Below are 17,731 nucleotides of genomic sequence, written 5' to 3'. Positions count from 1 at the left end.
GACTCTTCCAGGTCCAATGGGACCCAGTTAGTTTTACCTACCTAGGGATCTACATTATGACTAACCAGGAGCTGTTCTTTCAGGAGAGGCTGGGCAAAGTCCAGAAGACATACATACAAGATACAAGTCACTGGCAGAGCCTGCCTCCATCACTGCTTGGCAAGGAAGCATTATATAAGTTGATCTACTTGCCCAAATTCTTTTATTTTATATTTTTGCAAAACACCCCCCAAGCGGTGCTGGATAGGTTTTTCAGTCAGATGGACAATATCGGAAAACTGTTGCTTTGGGATGGGACCTGTCTGAGGGGTTGTGGTCAGGGAGGCACCTTGCCACATACTATCTGTGGGTGCATGCCATTGCATAGGTACTGGGAGAGGGTGTGGGCCAGGTTGCACGATGTGACAGAGGAACAGGTGCAGCTCACTGTGAGAAAGTATAAGTTACTTACCTGTAATCCTAGTTATCTTCCATGGGTATCATCAAAGTCCTAAGCACTGAATATTCCCGCCCATGTGCGGGGACCCCAGAAATAATAATTGTGTGTGTGTGTGTGTGTGTGTGTGTGTGTGTGTGTGTGTGTGTGTGTGTGTGTGTGTGTGTGTGTGTGTGTGTGTGTGTGTGTGTGTGTGTGTGTGTGTGTGTGTGTGTGTGTGTGTGTGTGTGTGTGTGTGTGTGTGTGTGTGTGTGTGTGTGTGTGTGTGTGTGTGTATATATATATATATATATATATATATATGAAGCAGTCTCGTTCACAAAGTTTCAGACAAACAAACGAGAGTGGACCCAAGATAAGTGCTCGTTTTCTATTTTATTCCTTTAGAAAAATCGCCATGACGCGTTTCGACAGCTCCCTGCCTTGATCACATGACAGCGTTACCTCGTGTGCTTAGTCTATTTAAAGTGACGGCATCCAATCATATAATTCATAGACATAAAAAACATCAAACAATGAATAGTTTGCAAGATGTTTCAAAACTTGAACAATAAAGGCATAAATGCTTAAAAAGTCATAAAGCTAACAATCATCGAGTATAAATATATAAATATAAATAAAACTCAGTTAACAACACCTTATTGTAAAATGCATATATATACAATAACATAATCAGAACTTAGTAATTTGCATAAATGCTTGGTTCCTAAATTATGTGTTGTAAGACCTTACCGGTTCTATTACAAATGTTAATAACTTTCAGAAATAGTTTGCTTAAATGCAAAAAAGGACCGGTATTACCTAATGTCTATTGTATTGAATGGACCCAATTTTTTAGTGCCTAAAATGTGAGAAAATTAATAAATTGTGAAAAATCTATCATACTACAAACAGCTTTGTTTTACCCTTCTTTTTCCCTTGTTTTAAAGTGCTCGTGCTATAATTGGTAAAATGTTATCCTGCTCCCTTTGCCTCATTTATTTCTGATTAATTTCATTTCAAAATTGAATTTAGAGGCAGTAAGGGGTATTTGTTGTGTAAGTGTTGAGACTAGGGTCCAGGAGAATTTATAGGTTGTATTTTAGAATAATTGATTCCCACTATTGTACTTAAAATTAATATAAATATGTATATAAATATTAAATACATAAAATGTTAATAAATACAATCCAATTACTAAAATCTACTCCATAAAAACACCTAAACATTACAGCATATAAACAGCATAAAAAGAAGAAAATACAAAGAGGATAAAAGATCGCAGTGCTCAGCTTATCTGTTTGATTAAAACAATTGGGTTGCAGTAGGCATATTTGTTACAGATTATACTATTATAATTGTTCTTAGTCAAGGTAAGTATGCAGATCCTCACTAGTATTGAGGCCTCCTGGCTGCTTAGTATCCATCTCCAAAATATATTTTGTTTCAAGGCGCCTTAATTTGTGTTCACGATCCCCTCCTCTTTTTAGGGTAGGGATAGCATCAATGACAAAATATTTCAGAAATTGTAGATTACTATCATGATGCAATTTAAAGTGCCTAGCCACCGGGTAACTAGGGTCATTGTTAACGATGGCCCTTGTATGTTGTAAAATGCGTTTATGGACAGATAACTTAGTGCTGCCTATATATGATAGATTGCAACTACATTGTAGAACATAAATAGCATATTCTGTCCGACATGTGAGGTGTTGTTTTATATCAAAAGCTTTATCACTAAAAGCAGTGTGATATGAGGTTTTGTTTATACCATACTGACATGCTTTACAGCTAGAACATTTAAAGAAACCATTTCTAGCCACCAACCATCCTATTTGCTGTTGTTCTTCAGGGTTTTTTCGAACTAGTGCATTAGCCATTGAGAATGATTTTCTATAAGTTATAGCCGGATGCTTAGGGAGCAATGCTCCAATCACTGGGTCATCCTGGACTATAGGCCAATTTCGTCTAATAATGGCTCGCAACTGTTGTTCCTGTCTGGAGTAAGTTAGTATCAACCTGGTTGGCTCCTTACCCACCTCCCCTTTATTTGTACAGACTTTCTGGGATTTGCTGTTGACCTGTAATAGATCTTGCCTGGTGCGTTCCCTAGATTTAACTATAGCAGTATCAATAGATGCACTATTGTATCCTCTTTCTAGGAATCGCTTTTTACTTTCCAGTTGTTTCTCTTTTAAATCATAGTCCTCCCTGCAAACCCTACGAATACGCAGCATCTCTCCGTATGGGATACTCTGTATTAAGTGCGGAGGGTGCGCACTAGATGCATGCAACATAGTATTCCCTGCCGTGTCCTTACGGTATAGAGATGTAGTCATATTATCATTTACTATATTGATTTGCACATCTAAGAAGGTTATATTAGTATTGCTGACATTGGAGGTAAATTGCAAATTCACATCATGGATATTTAAAGATGTCACAAATTTGTGTGCCTCATTCTCTGATCCACTCCATATGACAAACAAATCATCTATGAATCTGAGCCAGCAAACGACATTGTTCATAAACATATGTTCATGTTTTCTCATGAGGACCAGCTCTTCCCACCAACCCATGAACAAACAGGCGTAGCTGGGGGAAAAGCTGGCCCCCATGGCAACACCCTGTATTTGTTGAAACATTTGATTTTTACACATGAATAAGTTATTTTCCAAACAAAATGCCAGCATGTCCATCAATATTGAATTGTGTCGTGCATATTTGAGTGGTCTGTTGGCTAAAAAATATTCCACAGCTTTAAGACCATCTAAGTTTTTTATGCACGTGTATAAGGAGGAAACATCAAGAGCTATTAAGTACCATCCCTTTTGCCATTTTATGTCAGCAACTTTTCTAATGAAATCGCTGGTGTCTTGTACAAATGATTTTAAACTTTTGACGTGATCCTGTAAAAAGTAATCCATATACCGTGACATATTTTCCAATAATCCATTGCAGGCCGATATTATGGGCCTGCCTGGTGGTTTGTTGATGTTTTTATGTATTTTTGGAATAAAGTACAATGATGGCGTTATGGGATGCTCTTTCTTCAAATATTTATACTCCATGTTCAATAGACCCATGCTCTTCCATGCCAGTAATTTGGAAAAGAGAAGATTCTGCACAGATTTGTATTTGGATGGAGAGCTCCTTCGGTAACAATCAGTGTCATTTAACTGAGAGTATGCTTCCTCCAAATATTGCTTTAATGGCCATAACACAATGTTCCCTCCTTTGTCCGAATTTCTAATCACTACCTGGCTCTCCTTTTTCAATTTCTCAATAAGTTGATTATACTTTCTTTCATGATTTGTTATTTTTCTTTTAGTCTTGTTAATATTCAAATAAAGTTTTTTCACCTGTGCCACAACTTGTTCGTTAAGGACATCCACAGAATCTCTTGGCATAATAGGAGTGAATTTCGATTGACTTTTAAAAGGTGTGTCTGGTTTAGAACTAATGTCCATTCCTGGTGATTGCCTGGTTTCATTGTGCATTTCAGCAAAACTCTCATCAGATCTATTCATATTACTGTCAGCCTCCTGTGCCAAATCTTGTATAGTTTTTAACGTATCAAGGTCAGCAACCATTAAATCGGACAGGTTATTGATGTCATTATTGGGGAGAGCCCCAATTCCTGTTCCGGATATTTGAGGGCGTAAAGCATGGAACTTTAATTTTAATTTGCGGATGAATTTATAAATGTCAGCCCGAGTCTGAGGGTAATCAAAGTTGGACTCGGGACAGTATGAGAGACCCAAAGAGAGCAGTTGTTCCTCTGCCCGTGTCAAATCCACCTGAGCCAAGTTGATTATAGTCATAGCTTGAGGTGCCACGGATGGGGTCTGAATTGTACTTTTTATTTCTTCCTCCATCCACCCCGACCTCGAGTTTGGCGTCTGTTGGCGGCGTTCTCGGGCTGCTTTCCTCCGTTGTTTTCTGCTCTCTGTTCTTCGTTTTTTGCCGGTCGATTTCGGGGGCGCAACGTTTCTCTTCTACTTCTCCTTAAATAATCCAGTTCTTACCCTAATGTAGGTTTGATTGCACAGTCCGCTCTACACTCTATGTCTGATTCACTCTCTACTGCGGAACTCAGGTCTGACATTGAGGGGGTGTTACCTGCCATTAAATTACTGGGTAAACTTTGCCCTTGCTTATTTACTGTTGCTGACCTGTAGGCATCAAATTTACGTGCAAATGTAAAAATTTGACCGCTTGCATAATCATCCTTATCCCTTCGAAATTTAAAAGTCTTTCTTTGCTTAATTTTTTCTTCCTCTTTACTGAGTCTTGTCACCATATCCTCATGTAACTCTTCTGTTGGGAATCACCCATAGTTCTTATTTCAGCGTCAAGGGCATCTATTTTAGTTTGAAGCTCACCACGATCGATATCCGCATATTTCACTAATATCTGGACCAATTTGAGTGATGAGTCCAGATTCGTTTCTGCCCACTCAGCCATCATTCGGGGGTTTGGGGTGTCGTAACTTGGGGCAATCATTATTCTCAGCCCCTGGGTATCCTCCCCACATCTAGATACCGCTGTAAAGATTTCGACTCCCACCACTTAGCCTGTTCTTGACGCATTAATTTCTCTAAAATGCGATATTTCTCCTTTAGACCTTGTTCCCCTCCACTTAATTCCTTATTAGTACCTTTATCAATAAGCTGCGTGTTGTTGCTGGAGAGTCAGAAAACATCTCCTCAGCGGCTGTTTCTCGATTTCGTAACGCCGCGGCGAACATTTTCAAAGAAAACAATAATGTTCAAATCAGTTCCGTTAGGACGCCTTACTGAATAATACAATGATCTTCGTGGCAAGCTCCTCGGATGCACACCTCCCCTCCTGCTGCTTTGTTTGCTTCCGATTATTCTCCGGGTTTGTGAGGCGATCAGTGCCCTACATGCCAAGAACAGATGCATACTGGTAAGTAGCATATTCAGTTCGAGGCATGTGGGCTGCTGAATTCATATCTGTGCATAGAATACATAGCAGTACCTCCTATTAACGGCGGCTACCAGTGCCAGCTGCAGCAGTCTGAAAAAGAGTTTTGAGAACAGCCTGTCCTACAGCTGCTTGCTGTCTTGAGTGTACATCTACGCAGTAGTGTTTGGTAAGGAATATGCTACTTACCAGTATGCATCTGTTCTTGGCATGTAGAGCTGCAGAGTTGTACACTTAGCATAGATCGCCATCTGGTGTTGGGCCCGGATGATTGCAGTTTGTTTTTCTTCTTGGACAGTCTTTGGAAGACACGAGTTCGGTGACTCCTCCTTCGGTCCGTACTGCGCATGGGCTTCGGCTCCATCCTCAGATTGTTTTTCGCCAACAGGGAAATGAGGGAGCGTAGTAATAACAGTGAGAAACCCATGTGTTGTATCTAAATAAGATGTACTGGAACGGATACAGGTAGCCGGGGAGGCGGGTGGGCGTGTACAACTCTGCAGCTCTACATGCCAAGAACAGATGCATACTGGTAAGTAGTATATTCCGTTCGAGGCATATGAGCTGCAGATTGTACACTTAGCATAGATTATATAGCAGTACCCAACCTTAGCGGCGACCACCGGTATCCGTTGCAGCTGTTTGAAAAAGTGTCTTTAGAACAGCCTGGCCCACCCTAGCTTGCTGCTTGGAATGCACATCTACACAGTAGTGTTTTGTGAAGGTGTGCGGTGTAGACCATGTGGCTGCTTTGCAGATGTCATCTAAGGGTATGTTCCCTAGAAAAGCCATAGAAGCCCCTAACTTTCTTGTAGAGTGGGCTTTAGGAGGAACAGATAATGTTCTCTTTGCCTTTTGATAGCAAATTTGTATGCATTTTACAATCCACCTAGCTATCCCTGATTTAGAAATGGGGTTGCCTTTATGTGGTGGAGAGAAGGAAACGAACAATTGTTTAGTCTTCCTGAAGGGTTGCGTTCTTTGTATGTAGTATAGCAACGCCCTTTTCACATCAAGTGTGTGTAAGGCCCTTTCTGCAACAGATTGGGGTTGCGAAAAGAAGACAGGTAATTCCACTGATTGATTGAGGTGGAAGGGGGAAATGACTTTGGGCAGAAACTTCGGATTTGTGCGAAGTATGACCTTGCTGTGATGCATTTGTATGTAGGGTTCCTGTATGGTGAACGCTTGTATTTCACCAACCCTTCTAAGGGAAGTGATAGCTACAAGGAAAGCTGTTTTCCAGGTGAGAAACTGTAGCTCACATTTGTGCATTGGTTCGAAGGGCGGACCCATTAGTCGTGTAAGAACTAAATTTAGATTCCATACAGGGGAAGGTGGTGCCCTGGGAGGAATTACGCGTTTAAGGCCTTCCATGAAGGCTTTAATAGCGGGCACTCTGAAGAGTGATAAATGCTGTCTGTTTTGTAGATAAGCAGCGATCGCTGCTAGGTGTAGGCGTATGGATGAATATGCCAGGTTACACCTGTGAAGATGGAGCAGATAGCATATGATGTGCTGTATGGATGCATCTAGAGGGTTGATTGTATTGTTACGGCAGTAAATTACAAATCTTTTCCACTTTGCGGCATAGCATGCTCTAGTGGTAGGACGTCTGGCTTCCATGATGATGTTCATGCAATCAGGGGGAAGGTTAAGGTATCCGAATTCTAGGATTTCAGGAGCCAGATCGCCAGGTTGAGCTGAGCTGGGTCCGGGTGCCTGATTTCTCCATGGTTCTGGGTTAGGAGGCATGGGGATAGATGCAGTTTTTGATGTGGTACCACTGACAGTTGTAGTAGCGTGGTGTACCACGGCTGCCTGGCCCACGTGGGAGCTACCAGAATGAGTGTGAGGGAGTGCTGTTGTAGCTTCCTGACCACTAATGGAATTAGTGGGAGAGGTGGAAAGGCGTATGCAAATCTGCCTGACCAGTTCATCCATATCGCATTGCCCTTGGACAATGGGTGTGGGTATCTGGCGGCGAAGCTTGGGCATTTTTTGTTTTCGTGGGTGGCGAAGAGGTCTATCTGAGGATGCCCCCACTGTTGGAAGAATGGGTGAAGAACTTGTGGATGCAGTTCCCATTCGTGTATTTGTTGCGTTTGTCTGCTGAGCAGATCTGCCATGGTGTTTTGTACGCCTGGAACGTGCTGTGCCAGGAGAAAGATGTTTTGAGGAATTGCCCATCTCCATATGCTCTGGGCTAACCGGGAGAGCTGGGGAGAGTGTGTCCCCCCCTGTTTTTGGATATAATACATTGCAGTCATATTGTCTGTGCGAATGAGGACTGCTTTGCCCGAAATCTGTTTTTGGAAAGATTTTAGGGCTAGAAAGATCGCCAAGAGCTCCAGATGGTTGATGTGGAGCGATTTTTGCTGTGGCGTCCATAGACCTTGCATGGTGAGGTGTAGGAGGTGCGCTCCCCAGCCGGAGAGCGATGCGTCCGCTGTTAGAATCACCTGAGGAACCGGGTCCAGGAACGGCCGCCCTTTGGAAAGGTTTGGGGTGTTCCACCACTGCAGAGAGTGATGTGTGCGGCCGTCCACCAACACCAGATCCGTCAGCTGACCCTGGGCCTGGTTCCACTGTTGTGCTAGGCACTCTTGAAGTGGACGCATGTGGAGTCTTGCATGGGGCACTATGAAAATGCAAGACGCCATCATTCCTATGAGCTTCATAAACACTCTTGCTGGAAGAGAGTGTTGAGGAAGGAATGTTTTGCGTAAGGCTTGAATGCTTGTGATTCTGGCTGAGTTTGGATAGGCAATACCCTTGGAGGTGTCTATAGTGGCCCCGAGATATTGCTTTGTGTGAGATGGTATGAGGTGGGACTTTTGGTAGTTCACCGTGAAGCCTAGCTGGTGGAGCAGTTGGATGGTGCTGTTTGTATGCTGCACACATTGGTCGTAGGACGCGGCTTTTATCAGCCAGTCGTCTAGGTAAGGGAAGACGTGAATATGTTGACGTCTGAGGTGTGCTGCTACTACTGCTAGGCATTTGGTAAACACCCGTGGTGCGGTGGTGACCCCGAAGGGGAGAACCGTGAATTGGTAATGTTGCCCGTCCACCACGAACCTGAGGTATTTCCTGTGAGAGGGGTGTATTGGAATGTGAAAGTATGCGTCTTTCAGATCCAAGGTTGTGAGAAAGTCTCCCTGGCAGAGGAGTGGGAGGACTTGCTGTAGGGTGACCATGTGAAAATGGTCTGAATGTATGTAGGCATTTAGAGGCCGGAGGTCGAGAATGGGTCTGAGGGTCCCATCTTTCTTTGGTATTAAGAAATATAGGGAGTAGACCCCTAGATTTTGTTGATTGACGGGGACCTGCTCTATAGCGTGTTTTTGGAGGAGTGAGAGTACCTCTTGTTTGAGCAGTGTGGAATGTTCTTGAGACATTGGACGGTGCCTTGGTGGGATATTGGGTGGGGTAGATGTTAGTTCGAGACAGTACCCTGACCGAATGATTTGGGTCACCCATTTGTCCGATGTTATGGACTCCCATGTGTGGATAAAGTTTTGCAGTCTGCCCCCGACCGGAGTGGGATGGTCTGGGGGGGAGCGGAGGGGAGTCATTGTGCGGGTGGGGTGGCAGAACGGGTGTTGTTGGTTTTGCCCCTGCCCTTATTGTGGTTGCCTCTGTAACCGCCCCTTTGAAAAGGTATTTTGAGGAGGGGACTTGTAGGAGGTAGAGGCGTTATCGGTGGAGGAGCCTCTGCCTGTGCCACGAAAGGACGAGCGTCGAAAGGAACGTTTAGAGGCTTGTGTTTGGAGTGCCCCCATAGACTTTGCTGTGTCTGTGTCCTTTTTCATCTTTTCCAACGCTTCGACTACCTTTGGCCCAAAGAGAGTTTGCTGGTCAAAGGGGTGGTTGAGTATGGATGCCTGGACTTCAGGCTTGAACCCTGAGATCCTGAGCCAGGCATGGCGACGAAGCAGGACACTTGTATTTATGGCTCTAGAAGCAGTGTCGGCTGCATCGAGGGCACATTTAATGGAGGTGTTTGTAATTAGTTTACCCTCCTGTATCAGGTCATGAGCCTTGCGCTTGTGTTTTTCTGGAAGGTGCTGCATAAGAGCCTCTAGTTCGTCATAGTGTGCTCTGTCATATCGCGCAAGCAGTGCTTGTGTGTTTGCAATGCGCCACATGTTTGCAGCTTGGGAGGCGGTGCGTTTACCAGACGCGTCCAGAAGTTTAGATTCCTTGTCTGGCGGTGGGGCTTCTCCTGAGGATTGGGAGTTAGCCCGCTTTCTAGCTGTGGAGACAACTAGGGGAGCAGGGCCCTTAATGTATGCAGGGTCTGCGGGTGCCGCTTTGTACTTCTTCTCTATTCTAGGGTTCAGTACTCTGGCCCTGACAGGGTCTTTGAACACCTCTGTAGCGTGCTTGGTGACACCCTTAAGCATGGGTAAAATAGAAGTGGATTTGTCTTGTATGTCAAATGTATCCAGTAGGAAGTCTTCTTCCACTGGTTCACTGTGCATGTCCACCCCATGGTAGTGTGCTGCTCTTTGCACTAAATGATGAAACCCTAAGGAGTCCTCTGGAGGAGACGGCCTGGATGGGTATAGGTCATCCTGAGGTATATCTGGTATATCAGGGTTATTGTAATCCTCCCATGGGTCTGGGGTCCCTGGTGGAGTGGGATCCATTGGGGCGTCCGCCGGGTAATTGTCCGGGTCCCCGTCATCCGGATCTGGGGATGGGGCCGGATCGTAGTGAGGTGGAGGTGGCGGAGACCTGGGAGGGGGAGGGGGTGGAGGTGGTGGAGGAGGTAGGGGAGGCGGTAGTGGGGAGGGCACTCTGAGGGGTGAAGTAGCAGAGTCCTTCCTTTTGGGTGGTGGAGGAGGAGCCGGAGTATCAAGGCGTCTTTTCTTGATAATTAAAGTCAAAAGTCCAGTCTTTGGATCTTTGGACAGAGTCTTTTGTAGAGGGTCTGGTGTAAACAGAGCCAGTGGCGTCGAATCGTCCGTCGGCACCGGTGATTTCGGAGCCGAGGGCTTCGATGGTTTGTGTGCGCCATGCTTTTTTGGGGCCTCCTGTTTTTTCGGCGTCGAAGGAGTTTTCGGCGTCGGAGCGTCGGTGCCGACAGATTTATGTTTGTGTTTGGTCGGCACCGAGAGTCCAGGCTTCGGCACCGGTGGCTTCGGAGTCGAGCTGGATATTGCTTTCTTCAGTGCCGGATGCTGTTTTTCGGCACCGGCCGTCGGCTGGCTCGATCCCGAGCTGCCGTGAGACTTTGGGTGCTTCGACACCGAGCCCGAAGGTGGGGTGATCGAAGCTTTGGTCTTGGTTTTGCCCAGGCCGGCAGGCGAGGGAGTAACCTGAGTCTCTTTGGTTTTGGGCGCGGGGGTGGGAGGGGGCATAGTACTCACGGCCCGCTGCGCCGGTGTGATGTCCTCCACGTCGGAGTCGTCGGCTTCGGAAGCGCTGACGACATCTTCTTCCTGCTCGGTGTGTGTTTGCCCCGAAGCTTCGGCGCCGTCTCCGAAGATGTCCGGTGGAGCTGCAGACGATGAGTGCGCCATGGTGCGTCGAGCTTTTCGATCCCGGATGGTTTTCTTCGATCGAAAAGACTTACAGGCGGGGCAGTCTCTGGCCTCGTGTTCTGGAGAGAGGCAAAGATTACACACCTGATGAAGGTCGGTGTGGGGAAATTTAGACCCACATTTTGGGCACTTTTTGAACGGAGTCCTTTCCATCGGCCGGGACCGGAGTCGAGGAGGGCCCGAAGGCCGGTGCCGATGTACGGGATGGAGAAAAGTGCCGCTTCGAGAGATGAAGATGATGAAGGAACTCGAAGAATCGAGGATTTTCCGTCGAGGCTGGAACCGTAGAAGTTCGAAGCCGGAGCACGAAGTATCACATCCGAGCCCGATGGCGGAAAAAAACAATCTGAGGATGGAGCCGAAGCCTATGCGCAGTACGGACCGAAGGAGGAGTCACCGAACTCGTGACTTCCAAAGACTGTCCAAGAAGAAAAACAAACTGCAAACATCCGGGCCCAACACCAGATGGCGATCTATGCTAAGTGTACAATCTGCAGCTCATATGCCTCGAACATGTATGTATAGTGGACCATGTGGCTGCTCTACAAATTTCGTGTAAAGGGATGTTTCCTAGGAAAGTCATGGATGCCCCTAACTTTCGTGTGGAGTGGGCTCGTGGGTGAACCGTTAATGTGCGTTTAGCTTTGTGATAGCAAATCTGAATGCATTTAACGATCCATCTGGCTATTCCTGCTTTGGAAATGGCGTTGCCTTTGTGTTGTGGAGAGAAGGCAACGAAGAGTTTAGTTTTTCTAAAATCCTTTGTCCTGTCAATATAGTACATGAGAGCCCGCTTTACATCTAGTGTATGGAGCATTCTTTCCGCGACATTTTGCGGATTTTGGAAGAAAACGGGCAGTTCGATAGTTTGATTAATGTGGAACTGTGATATGACTTTGGGCATGAACTTGGGGTTGGTGCGTAGGACAACCCTGTTTGCGTGGACCTGAATGAATGGCTCCTGAATGGTTAGTGCCTGGAGTTCACTAACTCTCCTTAAGGAAGTGATGGCAACCAGGAAAGCCACTTTCCAGGTGAGGAATTGAATCTCACATGAATGGAGAGGTTCAAAGGGCGGACCCATCAGTCTAGTGAGGACCAAGTTGAGGTTCCACACTGGTGCTGGTGGGTGTCTTGGGGGAATTACTCGTTTAAGTCCTTCCAAGAAGGCTTTGATGGCAGGCACTCTGAATAAAGAGAGGTGCTGCCTGTTTTGGAGATAGGCTGCTATTGCTGTTAAATGGATACGTATTGAGGTGTATGCCAGATTGCATCGGTATAGGTGTAAGAGGTAGCAGATTATGTTCTGAATGGATGCGTCTAGCGGGTTAATGTCATTGTGGGTGCAGTAAATGACAAACCTCTTCCATTCAGCTGCATAGCAAGCTCTGGTAGTGGGTCTCCTGGCCTCCTTGATGATCTCCATACAGTCAGGTGGCAGGTTTAGGTAGCCAAACTCTAAGACTTCAGGAGCCAGATTGCCAGGTTCAGCTGTTGCGGATCTGGGTGCTGAATTTCGCCATGGTTCTGCGTTAAAAGTGCGGGTTTGATCCGCAGCCTTTGATGCGGCACCACGGAAAGTTCCAGAAAGGTGGTGTACCATGGCTGGCACGCCCACGTTGGAGCAACTAGGATGAGTGTCAGTGAGTGCTGTCGCAGTTTGCGTGCCACCAGCGGTATTAATGGCGCTGGGGGAAAAGCGTACGCAAATCTGCCGGACCAGTTCATCCATATCGCATTGCCCTGCGACTGTGGATGTGGGAACCTGGCAGCAAAGCTTTGGCATTCTGCGTTTTCGTTTGTGGCGAATAGGTCTATCTCTGGATGACCCCACTGCTGGAAGTACGGTTGGAGTACTGACGGATGTAGCTCCCACTCGTGCATCTGGTGGCTGTGTCTGCTGAGCAGATCCGCCATCTGGTTGTCCTTGCCGGGGAGGTGTTCCGCCATGAGGAATATGTTCCTTTGAATGGCCCACTTCCACATGCTCTGAGCCAGATGAGACAACTGTGGAGAGTGTGTTCCTCCCTGCTTCTGTATGTAGTACATGGCAGTCATGTTGTCCGTCCGGATCAACACGACTTTGTTGCACAGGTGTACTTTGAATGCCTTCATGGCTAGGAAGATTGCCATCAGTTCCAGAAGGTTGATGTGCATCTTCTTTTGCTGTGTCGTCCATAGTCCCTGCACTGTGTAATTGAGTACATGAGCTCCCCATCCCTGGAGAGAGGCGTCCGCTGTCAGTACTATTTGTGGAACAGGCTCTTGGAACGGTCGGCCCTTGCAAAGGTTTTGTGGATTCCACCAATGCAGAGAGTTGTATGCCCGACCGCTCACCAACACTAGGTCTTTTAATTGCCCGTGAGCCTGATTCCATTGACGTGCCAAGCACTCCTGAAGCGGGCGCATATGTAGTCTCGCGTGTGGGACTATGAAAATGCAGGAGGCCATCATGCCTATCAACTGCATGAATACTCGCGCAGGAAGGGAGTGCTGAGGTCGGAATTTGGAGATCAGCTGTTGCATGCTGTTCATTCTCACTAAAGTTGGCTGAGCTGTGGCAGCCAGAGTGTCGATCGTTGCGCCTAAGTACTGTTGTACGTGCGCAGGTTGGAGACTTGATTTTGGGTAATTTAGTGAGAATCCCAGACCGTGGAGAAGGTGAATGGTGTGGGACATGTGGGTGGCACATTGTTGTGCTGATTTGGCCTGAACTAGCCAGTCGTCCAGATAAGGGAAGACGTGAATGTTTTGTCTCCGCAGATGCGCGGCCACTGTTGCCAGGCACTTGGTAAAGACCCTGGGTGCTGTTACTCCGAAGGGGAGAACTTTGAACTGATAGTGATTCCCTTGAATAGTGAATCTGAGGTATTTCCTGTGTGAAGGGTGTATTGGTATGTGGAAGTATGCATCCTTCAGGTCTAGCGTAGCTAGGAAATCCCCCTGACTGAGTAGTGGGAGAACCTGCTGGAGGGTGAGCATATGGAAATGCTCCGATAGTATATATAGGTTTAGGGGTCGCAGGTCTAGGATAGGTCTGAGCAAGCCGTCCTTTTTTGGGATTAAGAAGTACAGAGAGTACACCCCTGTGCCCTGCTGGTCGACGGGCACTACTTCTATTGCCCCTTTTGTGAGCATAGCAAGCACTTCTTGCTGGAGTAAATCTAAGTGTTCGGCTGACATAGGACGGTGCTTTGGTGGTATGTTGGGTGGAGTGGAAGTTAGTTCTAGACAGTACCCATGTTGGATGATGTCCCTGACCCACCTGTCCGTGGTGATGTTCTTCCATGCGGACAGGAACTGCTGGAGTCGTCCCCCGACAGGTGTTATGTGGTCGGGGGGTAAGGAGAGGGCGTCACTGTTTGTTTTTTGGAGAGGACCTGGTGTTGCCATAGCCACGTCCCCTGCCTTTGGTGCTGGATCCACGATATCCACCCCTGTTGTTTTTGTCATAGGTGCTCTGTGCGCCACTTTTAGTATACTGCTGTTGTGACCCCTGACCCCTTGTTGTGCCTTTATTTCCAGTGCGACGAAAGGAGCCACTACGAAATTGCTGCGTTTGCAGAGCCCCCATTGATTTCGCAGTGTCAGTGTCTTTCTTTATCTTTTCTAGGGTAGTGTCAACGTCTGGGCCGAATAAGAATTCTGTGTTAACTGGTAAGTTCAGAATATTGTTTTGGATCTCGGGTTTGAAGCCGGAGATTCTTAACCAGGCATGACGTCTTAGCATGACGCTTGTGTTTATTGCTCTAGCCGCTGTGTCAGCTGCGTCAAGGGCGCATTTTATGGATGCATTAGTGAGGAGTTGTCCTTCTCTAATGAGTAGCTCCGCTGACTCCTTATACTCATCTGGTAGATGTTGGAGCAGTGACTCCAGCGTGTCGTAATGTGACCTGTCATAACGTGCCAGGAGTGCCTGTGTATTAGCAATGCGCAGGATGTTCGCTGCTTGCGCTGCAATACGTTTGCCTGATGTTTCTAGTACTTTTGACTCCTTGTCTGGGGAGGAGCATCACCAGTCGTTTGTGAGTGGGCTCTCTTGCGAGCATTGGCAACCACCATGGAGTCTAACGGCAATTGACCCCCAATGTATTTAGGGTCACCGGGTGCAGGCTTGTATTTTTTTTTCAATCCTAGGATTTAACACCCGGGCTCTTGTGGTGTCCTTGAAAAGGTCTTTAGCAGGTTTGAGAACCCCTTTTAACATGGGCAGTGTTTTGACAGTTCTTTCTGAAGATGCGAAAGTGTCAAGCAGGAAGTCTTCTTCAATGGCGTCAGAATGGAGCTCCACCCCATGATTAACAGCAGCCCGTTCGATGAGGGCATTAAATGCAGCCGTGTCCTCTGTAGGAGACGTTTTTACGTTATAGAGTTGCGCATCTTGAGTATGTGGCGTGACACTTTGGTCTGTGGGATCATCCCACGCCTGATCCGGGTCTTGTAGTTGTTCATCAGGATCTACGTCCCCAGGGTAGATGGTATCCTCCCCGCCATAGTCCTGTATTGCGTCCGATTCGGAAGGGGTAGGAGAAAAGGACTGCGGATCTGAATGGAAGGGTTGGAAGTGTTCTTGTAGCACTGGTTCCTGCTCAGCTGGCAGCTTGCGTTTAAGAGGAATTTTGTATTGCTCCTCTTCCCTGACTAGCGTTATTTTGCGCTTGTGGAGCATTAACCTGCCAGTGTCGGCGTCGATAAATCGTGGCCCGAAGAGTCTTGTTCTGTAAGGCCAGAGGTGGTGGACTGTGTGTGGAGGACACGTGTCCGAATTTGAAATAGTTTCGGTGCCGATGGCGGTAGCAGCCCAAACGTGATGTTGGTGGGCTCCGAGTGCACTCTACAAGGGGAGGTTGTGTCGGGACCCGAGATAGAGTGGAGGGTTGCCCGGTCACGGATGCGTTTTAAAGATGCAGAGACCTGCTGCACAGCGAACGCAGATGGTGGTTAGATGGGCACCTTGGTAGTAGACGTCGAGGCCAGCCCCGACTTCTTTGTCGGAAGGGGGTCACTGGTCTGAAGGGATGTATCGACAGTCGACGTAGACGAGGACTTAGTTGGCATCGGTGCTCTAGGCGTCGACGTAGCCGGGGCGGCCATTTTGACTGCGGAGGTTACGGCCTTCGATGTCGGCGCCGAAGGTCTCGGTGCCTTGTGGTGCCAGAGGGCATGCTTTTTCCGTGTATCGACCGCATCCGCTGCGGTGAGCTCGGCGCCGAAGTCTCTTTGTACGCGGTCGGAGCCGACGACTTTTTTCGGCGTCGGGGCAGTGGATGGTTGACGCCTTCGATCAGACCACCACCAGTTTCACTTTCGTTTTTGAAGGGACTGGAGCAATGGATGGGTTCGGGTCTAATAACCCGGTCATCTTCGGTAATAGTGGCTCTTGCAGAGTGTTCGAGGCCGGACCGGAAGGTGGGGCCGAGGAACCATGTATTTGATCTTGGGTAAGGCCCGAAGGCGATCCCTCGCCCGGAGCCTGATGACGACGTACAGTTTCGGCCTCCGTTTCGACGGGTTGGCCTAGCTCTTCGGGAGAGCTGTCTTCTTCGGCCCCGTAGGCCTCGTCGAAGTCTCCTACCTCATCAACGGTTTCTTCACGTCGAAAGATCACCTCATCGTCCGATCGGGAATCATGTTCTGAAGCGGGGCTAGAGACTACTTCTTCCACGCTCTCGGCGTCCTCGTCCTCGGTGCTGAATATGTTGGTGGGAGCAGGCGCTGCTTGCTGTGCTTCGAGCCTTGCTGCCCGTCGATTCCGCAGAGTCTTCTTAGATCGGAACCGTGCACAGGCCATGCATTTCGATTCGTCGTGATCCGGCGAGAGACATTTATTACAGACTGGGTGGACGTCGATATGAGGGTACTTCGCGTGGCATAACGGACACCTCTTGAATGGAGTCCTCGATTCCATCGTCGATCGAGCTTCGAAGTTTGGACCAAACCGGTCTGAAAGTTGGAAGAGGGTGTGGAGCACTAAAGCTAGTAGTCGACACCGAACGGTAACTGTACCGACGAAAACTAAAGGCCTTTTGGCCTAAAACGAAGTATTCCTAAGTTGAGCTAAGATAGTTACATCCGAACCCAATGGCGGAAAAAAACAATCTAAGGATGGAGAGGATGCCCATGCGCACTGTAGTCCAGGGGAGGAGCCACCTATCTCGTGATACTTCGAAGACTCTTCCAGGACAACAATGTGCAATCATCCGGACCCAACACTTGGCGGCGATCTATGCACAGATATGAATTCAGCAGCCCACATGCCTCGAACATATGTATAAAAAACACATGAGGGCAAGATGTACTTGAACTCTGTTTCTAATGAGTAAAACTCATGAGTAAACTGCAAAAGAAAAGCAGGCATTGTTAGCCTACAGGCTGCATTGTAAAACAACATAGAAAATGAAAGCAACCTTTCATAACAAACTGACACTGTGCCTTTAAGGCAGCCATGACCCCTAGCTTCCCATCATGACCCAGGCGTGACAGTTAGGTCAGTTCTTTGCGCAACCCTGAAGATCAGGGCACCAATATAATATTTAACAGTGACATTCTTATTTGCTTGGGGAGGTGGGTGGGTTGCTTATGACTTTGATGAGGATACCCCTGGAAGAGAACTAGGATTACAGGTAAGTAACTTATCCTTCTCTTCCAGGGGCTCCTCATCAATAGTCATAAGCAATGAATAGAATAGTAAGCCCAACAACCACCTGCAGGCAAATGAGAAAACAAAGTGATGCACTTAACCGAAAAATTCAGCTGTTGAACAGATTCCTCAAGGAGGCTTGGCCTACTTGAGTGACTGCTCTAGTATCTCAGTCAA

The 17,731-nt window shown here is 47.2% G+C and overlaps 1 protein-coding gene across 1 annotated transcript in view; it reads right to left on the bottom strand.

Moving 5' to 3' along the window:
- Window positions 1-17,731, bottom strand: part of SRCAP (Snf2 related CREBBP activator protein) — a 1,742,136-nt gene that overhangs the window by 1,437,956 nt on the left and 286,449 nt on the right. The window lies entirely within an intron of this gene.

This window comes from Triturus cristatus, chromosome 7, assembly GCF_964204655.1.
Source record: "Triturus cristatus chromosome 7, aTriCri1.1, whole genome shotgun sequence".
NCBI lineage: Eukaryota > Metazoa > Chordata > Amphibia > Caudata > Salamandridae > Triturus > Triturus cristatus.
Note: the sequence above shows the minus strand (reverse complement) of the source record. Positions and strands in the feature narration are given on the sequence as shown.